This window comes from Oryza brachyantha, chromosome 10, assembly GCF_000231095.2.
Source record: "Oryza brachyantha chromosome 10, ObraRS2, whole genome shotgun sequence".
Classification (NCBI taxonomy): Eukaryota; Viridiplantae; Streptophyta; class Magnoliopsida; order Poales; family Poaceae; genus Oryza; species Oryza brachyantha.
In genome coordinates this window covers 10,642,762-10,651,640 of record NC_023172.2, presented here as the reverse complement: position 1 = coordinate 10,651,640, position 8,879 = coordinate 10,642,762, and the positions used below count along the sequence as shown (strand labels likewise).

Sequence of the window (8,879 nt, the reverse complement as noted above, 5' to 3'; positions counted from 1 at the left end):
CCACCAGCGAGGTAATGGACTACACCAACCGTTAGATTGAAGTCCAATGGACCATCCAAACAAACTTAGTAGAATCTTAAGAAAGACCAAAAACTATACAAAAAGTATATTTGCACATAAGACATTTCATGTCGAAATATACGCCTGTGACATACTAATCAACTCCTACTCAATATACCATAATACATCCCTTTGGAGCATGAATTAGCATAATATGTCATTTTAGACTTAGTTCACACTCACTAAATAAGTTCATGCACCATAATGAGTATTTTACAAGTTTGTGTACTGCATTACACCCACCTGATAAGTTTGTATACCACCAACATAATTTAATAACTTTTTTATATAACTGTTTACAAATATAATACTTACTTACTCCTCTTACAATTTATATTATAAGGTGTTTTGACTTTTTTATATTTTAAAATTCATTGACTAACTTTTCAATAAATATCACTAACTTTTTCAATAAATGTGGTTCAAACTTAAATAGGTTTGACTTATAAAAAATCAAAATATATTGTAATATAAAACAGGGGAGTAATCAATCTCATCTTTTCATTTTTGCCATTTTTTATAAGCCAAAATTTAAATTTTTAATCTTAAATTTAGAGATGATTTTGAAGTTTTTCTATCATAGTTTATTTTTTAGCTTTTGCTTTCATATTACTATGAATACACATATATCACATATAAAAGTTTTACTCACAATTTTTTTTGTTTAGAAATATACCATTTGACTTTTTTCATAAAAAACCAAAAGATGGCAGCCATATCTCTTTAATTATTTGTTTCTCTCTTGCATCTTACATGTTTCTATGTTAGAGACGTCCAACTAAACTAGTGAGATAACTATACTTCCTTAGAAAAAGGGGTGGGGTGGCACGGACGTACTCTCATTTTATATTTAGTAAATGACTCCATTTAACTTATTTATAATAAGAAAAAAATCAAAGATAAATGGAAATATATTTTTTATGCAACATTACAAAATATTTTCTTTTGTCTACATAAAATTGATGGTAGTCATTCTCCATAATTAATATAACTTGATTTGTCCAACCTAAAAATTAATTAGACAACAATGACACTCATGCTATAACTCTCTTCCCTCTACCTTGGATCTCATCATTAATATTTGAACGCCATCAGCCTCCTTAAATTAATCAGGACTGGGGGCTTAAACTCGTTTGAAATTCTATAAAAAAATGATGAAATTTATTTACACTAGGTCCCGTAGCTCAGTCGGTCAGAGCGTTGGTCTTATGAGCCGAAGGTCGCGGGTTCGAGCCCCGCCGGGACCATTTTTTAAATTTAATTTTTAACAACTGAATTGCCAAAATTCAAATGAAAATTTTCTACCTGTACATTTAATTGATGTTTGCTAAAACTGAATTAATCAAAATTCAACTGAAATTTTTATGTGTACTGTTAATTGATGATGTTAAGGCTACCGATCTTTTTGTTTGTTGAAACTGAATTGCACAAAATTAACAGCATGATCTTTGTGTTGTTAAAACTGAATTGTCAAAATTCAACTGAATTTTTATCTGTACTATTAATTGATGTTAAGGCTACCGATTTTCTGTTTGCTAAAACCAAGGAAGTACCTTGTAAGAGGCCACGGTGTTTTAAACTAAATATTTAAAAAAATATTAATTCAATTAAATAGAAGCGCACTTGTCCCAAGTTGCATCGAATCATACTGTCCCACCCCATCTTGTCTTTTACTTATCTTACAAATCAATTTAATTTTAAATTTGTAGTTGATTTTTGTAGTTTTGGATTTAGCACACTCCAATCGAGCGGGCGTATGTAATCGAATTTTTTTTAGAAATGCATTATTCTAATGGAAAATAGCAGAATTATAGGCCATCCACGGAAAATCATAAAATTAGGGTCTGTGAAATTGTCGTAGTTCAATAGACTGGGAGGAGATCAAAGGGTTATGAGTTTGACCGGAACTGTCAAATAGGAGCCCTCATTGATAGGATCAGGAGAGAGGCCAGTTGAACAGGAGGTCCTATCGTCCGGCAGCAGTTCAAAAGGCCATGCGGTGCCAGGTGGTGGGCCCTATTGAACGGTGGTTATTTGATAGGGGTCCTGTCGAACAAGTTTGATATGTCCCAATCGAACACCTACCTTTCGACATGGCGCTAAACTTGTGATTTTTTTGATGGGCTCTGCTTTTTCAATTTTCTATTAAAATAATATTTTTTCTAAATAAAATTCGTACGTAATCGATCCATTTGACCGGGCCCAGCCAGCGGCCGGCTGCGCGCCGCCATGACGGCATGGCGGCAGCCGGTGATGCAAGCGCGTGACCGCCACGGCCCCCGCCCGGTCCTTTCCAGAACCTCCGCACGTCGAAGTCGCAAGCAAACGGGCCCCCTCGATCGATCGATCGGCTTCACCGGTCGCCGGCCTTCACCGTCGCACTCGGACCCATTAAGCGCCGTGAAAAAAATTCACTGTGAAACGAAGAAAAGTTGCCGTCACATCACATCGCCAACGCGACCGATACGGCTGCGTTTAGATAGCAAAATAAAAAATTTTGTTAGTTGCATCAAACATTTGACCGGATGTCGAAAGGAGTTTTTATCACTAATGAAAAAACAAATTTCACGGCTCGCCTAGAAACCGCGAGACGAATCTTTTGAGCATAATTAATCTGTCATTAGCGCATATGGGTTACCATAGCACTTATGGCTAATCATAAACTAATTAGGCTTAAAAGATTCGTCTCACGATTTCTCACATAACTGTGCAATTAGTTTTTTTTATTTTTTCTATATTTAATGTTCTATTTAGGTGTCTAAAGATTTGGTGTAATGTTCTGGGGAAATTTTTTGAACTAAACAGGGCCGTACTATGTGCACATCCCGCTAACCACCTAAGCTAAGCTAAGCTAGCCCTTTTCACTGCTACGATCCCCTCCTCGATCGTCATCACCCATCGAGGGATCATGTTTTCTCTCTACGCGTATTTCTTGAACAATTGAACTGTACAGTCTTTTTTTTAAGGCTATATGTATAGTGATTAATTTACATAATCAATGCTAAATAGTCTTATAATATAAAATAGAGACAGTGTTGTATAAAAAAATATTTACTTTTCTAAAAATATAGTTAATTTCATTATATATACTATTAAATAACTATAAAAATATATGATTTTCTCAATCTTTTTCTCTTTATTAGCTAGAAAAGAGTTAAAGCTAGCGCAAGTCGATCGATCGATCAGTCTGAAGCCAGCAGCCGGGCAACACGTACCACCCCCATGGATTCTCTCCCGGCCGCGCATTCACTGACAAGCTAATAAAGCTAGCCAGGCCAATTGTGCGACTTACACTGACCAATCGATCGAGCTACTAGCTAAGCTGACCTTCTTTCACACCCCGAATAGCGACCCAACGTACCTGCGTGTCTCGAGTAGTACTCTCGACGGCGACGTGAGATCGATCGATCGTGCGGCTGGCTGAAAACTCCGGCGAAAATCTCTCCCCCTGTTTTTTTAGCCAGCCAGCCAGCCGCGGCCTCGCCGCGGCGGTGCAGCGCGCTGCGTGCGTCGACCGATCGATTCCTTTTTGTCTGGGCATGGCGGCGGCCGCCGACGCGTCCGTCAAAGGCAGGCGCAGCCGCCGGCGACGATCGCTCGCTCGCTAGTCGGCGATTTCAACGTTGTGGCGAATCAAATTAAACGTCGGGGGGTTCTTGGCTGCCGGCACGTCCCGCTCGCTCTCCCACAGGCCAGACCTCGCCGTGGACTTCCACGCTCCCTGCCACACCTTCGCTTTTGAGAGTAAACACACAAGCGCGCGCAGGCACCGTTTAGTTACCCGAAAACTTTTTCCACAAACATCACATCAAATATTTATACATTAACTATATATATATATATATTAAAACTAATTGCATAGTTACGGGAGAAATCGTAAGACGAATCTTTTAAGCCTAATTAATATATGATTAGTCATAAGTGCTACAATAACCGATATGTGCTAATGATGGATTAATTAGACTCAAAAGATTCGTCTAGCGGTTTTCAGACAAAATCTGAAATTTATTTTATAATTAGACTACGTTTAATACTTTAAATATGTGACCGTACGTATCGATGTGATGTTTTTGCAAAATCATGTTGCAAACTGAACACAACCATAGTCACACGCATAGCATAGGCATAGCAACTAGGAGTAGGTGTAGAATTCTATGCGTGTTTATAGTATGATAAACGATTTACTTGCAGTAATAAATTAAGGGTTTTGAGGTTGTTTAGCATAAATGGGTTAAGAGATCAATGCCAAGACAAAAATAGTTTGATGTCTAAATGAGGGCAAATGCTAGATTTTTATGTGACTGGCAATTTCTCAAGTAAACCTCCTCCTGGCCATTGAATTGCAATCCAATGCCTAGCGAGTCTCCTTCAACCTTCTATCTATGATAGGGGACCAAGGGAGGCAAGAACAAAGGGGATAAGTGCTGGCCAAGGCTTAACAATGATGGTGAGCTATAGCTCCTTGCCTCCCATCATCTTCCCATCACCGATGACACTTGATTATGATAGATGACTTTTGAATTAGGGTTATGTTTTTGGTGAGAGTTGGAGGAGGGGAAAGAGGATGGTTCCATGGCCTTAGAAGGATGGCTAGCGGACCAGCGGTGGATAGTAGATAAGGGAGGACCGGTGGTTTCACTATTGGAGTCAACAAAGATAAGCTGAAGACCATTTAATATTGAAAGATGCATTGTTTGTTCAAATGGGAGCGACATTAATGTTGGTCATGTTAGTCGACAACTATGGATTATAAGAAATTTCGAATTTGAATTTCGCGGGTGTATACTTATCTATCGTCTTTATCGTATTTAGACTTCGTTGTGTGTTCCTTTTAAATATAATCTGGCCAGAAGGTCTACCTTCATTTAAGAAGGTCATTTTCTACGAAATAGAAACTTTTTATAAACAAAATCAAGAACAAGGTTGGCATGCCAGTGCCAACGAGGTATGTATATATCTTTCGTTCCCAATGGAAGCTAGCCAGATTCTAGTTCGGGTGAGAGAAGAATCTAAGCCTGACCCGCTCAATTCCGTCCTTCACACTTCCGATGCTGGTAAAAGAAGATCTTGCATCCATCCATGGCGACAACTGAAGGAAAGGTCCCTACCAGGCATCAATGCAGAAAGGGCCGGGGTGCCTGCCGGCCGGCATGGATGCAGTGCCGTGTGCTGCATCCTTGTGGACAAAAGAGATTAAAGTGTAAAGTGTAGTTCTGTTCATTATTGGAGATCGATTGAAAATGACCCTACTATGTACACATGAATATTAGCAAATATTGATTAAAAAGACCATGGTGATATGATGGTCAACTCCATGGAGGCATATATAGTTCAAACTTAAATAGTGTAAACTTGGGGCTTGTTTAGTTATTAGACACTAGAGTGACTGTTTGGCTTTTTCATGATAGCATATTTGCAAAATAAAAATAATAATTTATGTATAAAACTTTGCTATACGTATTCTTAGCGATATAAAAGTTAAGACTGGAAATATAAACTTTAGTAAATCGAAAGTTAAAAATTCAAATTTTGGCATATAAGCATAAGCAATATAAAAAAAGATGAGGATGGTTGCTACCATTTTCTGAAAGAAGGTACCCATCTTTTGGCTTATTGTATGAATAAGCTAACGATATACTTACAAGTTACAAACAGAAAATACCCCATATCCGAATATTCTCCAGTTTTATATACATATTCATAGAAATATAAAAGTCAAGGCTAAAAAATAAACTACGATGAACAAAATTTTAAAATTAACTCTAAATTTTAGGATAAAAATTAAAAATTTGACTTATAAGTATAAATAAAAGCTAAAAGACGGGGTGAAAGTCGTTAAACTAGTCTAGGGTTAGGCGTTCAAAATCTTTTGCACAAATTAGAAAGCCTAAAGAAGTTGTCAGACTTTTCCGAGCCATTGACACGCGCATGGGTTGTAATGTGTTAAGAAATTGTCACACGTAGCTTAGACGTTATAAACTATTCTCTGTTTCATAACGTAAGACTTTCTACTCTTGTCTAAATTTATATGCATGCTAATTAATGAATGCATATATATATATATATATATATTATATACATTCATCTATTGAACAATTTAAGAAATGCTAGAAAGTCTTATAATATAAAATAGAGGTAGTATATGTAGTAAATTGTGCTGGATAACCAAACAACATCTTTGTTTGGATATTATCTGATCAACCAGTATTGTAAGATCAAAGTCCATTATTATTTGCGCCATTGTATCTCATATATAAGTTTTGTCGGCAATCAATTTGTTGTTAAACGTAATCCTAATACCTAAACCCACGGCAGCGAGAGTGCTGATAGATCCCTAGGATTTAGACATTAGTAATGGTATATATTTGTTATATATAGTACACATTCACACACGCATATACGTACAGAAGTTTGAAAACAAAAGTTTGAAAAAGGTGTGGTTTGTAGCTTTGTAGTTTTTTGGTATATGTATTATTATACTCCCTTCGTTCCTAGATCTTTGACGCTATTGACTTGTTTATACACGTTTGAATATTCGTCTTATTACAAAAATTTACATATTATTAATTATTTTAATAACATTTTATTTATTGTTAAATATACTTTTATGCATGTATATATATAGCTTTACATATTTTTTAAAAAAATTAAATAAGACGAATAGTCAAACATGTATAAAAAAATCAACGGCGTCAAACATTTAGGGACAAAGGGAATATCACGCGACGATACTATTTGTGTCATTATGTGCATGGTGTAAATGGGCAAATGTGTTCCCAAGTTTTTGTACTATATAGAAAGGAAAAAAATCAAGAAAATAAAAATGTTCAGTGGATGAATAAACCTATAATATTTTTCTCATCCATTTTTCAACTCACACAAGTATTGGTCGAGCATCTTTAGTTGAAAACTATTTCACCCAAGACAGATATAATAATAACATTCTTAATTTTTGGACAGGTAAAAGTAATTAGTTATGTATGCTATTTTTTTTCTAAGAGAGATAATAATATGAACAGAACTATTCCACTGCCATTTAAGGGCACATACAACACGGGGAACATTGCAAGTTGATCCGACTCACCACGTCAGACCCATGCCTCTTGCTTTACCGGGGCCTTCGTTCCCGTAGAACCACATGTGCCTTGCAAAGGTAATAAATCACAATCTCACCTAAGTTCACCTTGCCGCCCACTTTGGCTTATCCATTAACGACGTCCAGTGGTGGAAAGGTGGAAAGCCAGTGCGACGGTTGAGAGAGGGTGAGGAGTTGGATCCGGTGCCATCACCAGAGAAGAGGGGCCAGGAACCACGGAGAGTAAGAGGGTTGGATGTGTTTAGAGAGATGTTGTGTTACTTTTTGATTCCAGGAGTGTTTATATAAAATTGTGGACTTTAATGTAAACTAAAAAAGGACTAAAAGAATATTAGGGGCTAACATGAAACATTAAAGTCACCCCTAAGGCCACTTTGCATTGTTGGTAAAATCAAACAGACATCAAAGATAACTCTTATGAATGGTTTGCACTGTTTAGTCCCTAAGAAGTACCGCATACATGTGACATGCCAAAGTTGTACTATGCCAGATACGAAACATGCACCTCTCTCCCTCTGTTGCCCATTGCATTTTATTTGTTTTCACTACATAACTCATGTCACTTCTTTACTCTCAACCCTACTGTGCTATCCTTGCCTCATAACCCCCGACCTTAAAGGTAAGTTTGGTGATAAAGTCGACTCACGCAGAACGAGATAATTCGTTAGTGCATAATTAACTAGGTATTACCCATTTCAAACTTAATATTTATGTTTATTTGAATTTTTAAAATAAATTTTCTATAAATTTTTTGTAAAAAACATTATGTTTTAGCAGTTTGGAAAACATGCTTATAGAAAACGAGAAAGTTGCTCACCTCGCTAGCTCAAATGAACGTGTCATATAAGTGATTGCTCGTAATTCATTAATTATCAGCTTGGGCTCATGGAATTTGATGGTATATGCAGCTCGATATGGTACTAGAGCTACTGAGCTAGGTACATCAAATTTAAATCACTGCCTAAATGATTAAACAAAAAAAAACTGTCTGCTAATCGATCTTTATCTCTTTGACCATATATTGAGATAATGTGGCCTGTGTGCACACGCGTCTCCCACACAACAGGCACGGGCGGATCTACAAGGTTGTCATTTAAAAAATCTTAGTTTAAACCTATAAATATATAGAAAAAAATAAAAATAGCGCATGTGTAGAGAAAAAAAACTCTCATTTTTAACATATGTTTTAATCAATTTCATAGTTTTATTATATATTACAGGGTAATATTCGTTATAATAATTTTAAAATATATGTCACTTAAACGGCCTATAGTAAAAATCATATATACTCACCAACAACAGTAAAAAAAGTTATGCAAGTTTAGTTGCCAATATCCTAGCTTTCGATCTGCCATTGCATATATGACCTCATCAGCAACATGCAGTCACCTTCTTCCATTCTTCTCGGATTTTTGTTCCTTAGCGCGCGGCAGCTAACGTTTATTTTTCTGCTTTTTGGTTTACTGTCTGAACACACATACTGCCCTCAGGATTCGATCGGTAATTATATAGGAGTACTATACGTAGGTGATGTACACTGACCAGTCAAAATACATGAGAAGAACACTGACGTACGTACGTACGTATGTCGCCATACATGTACATTACATGTGTACGTGTACGGACGTACGTATACGTATGCCCTGGTCTCTATAAATAGCTGCGAGTGATCTGCAAGCTAACGCCACACACAAAGCAAACAGCTAGCTAGCAAGCTTACACA

The 8,879-nt window shown here is 36.7% G+C and overlaps 1 non-coding gene across 1 annotated transcript; it reads left to right on the top strand.

Annotated features, from left to right (window-relative positions):
• The first annotated feature begins 1,233 nt into the window (after window positions 1-1,233).
• On the top strand, window positions 1,234-1,307 carry TRNAI-UAU. Its single transcript has one exon. It is a non-coding gene; the product is annotated as a tRNA-Ile (tRNA).
• The last annotated feature ends 7,572 nt before the right edge of the window (window positions 1,308-8,879 follow it).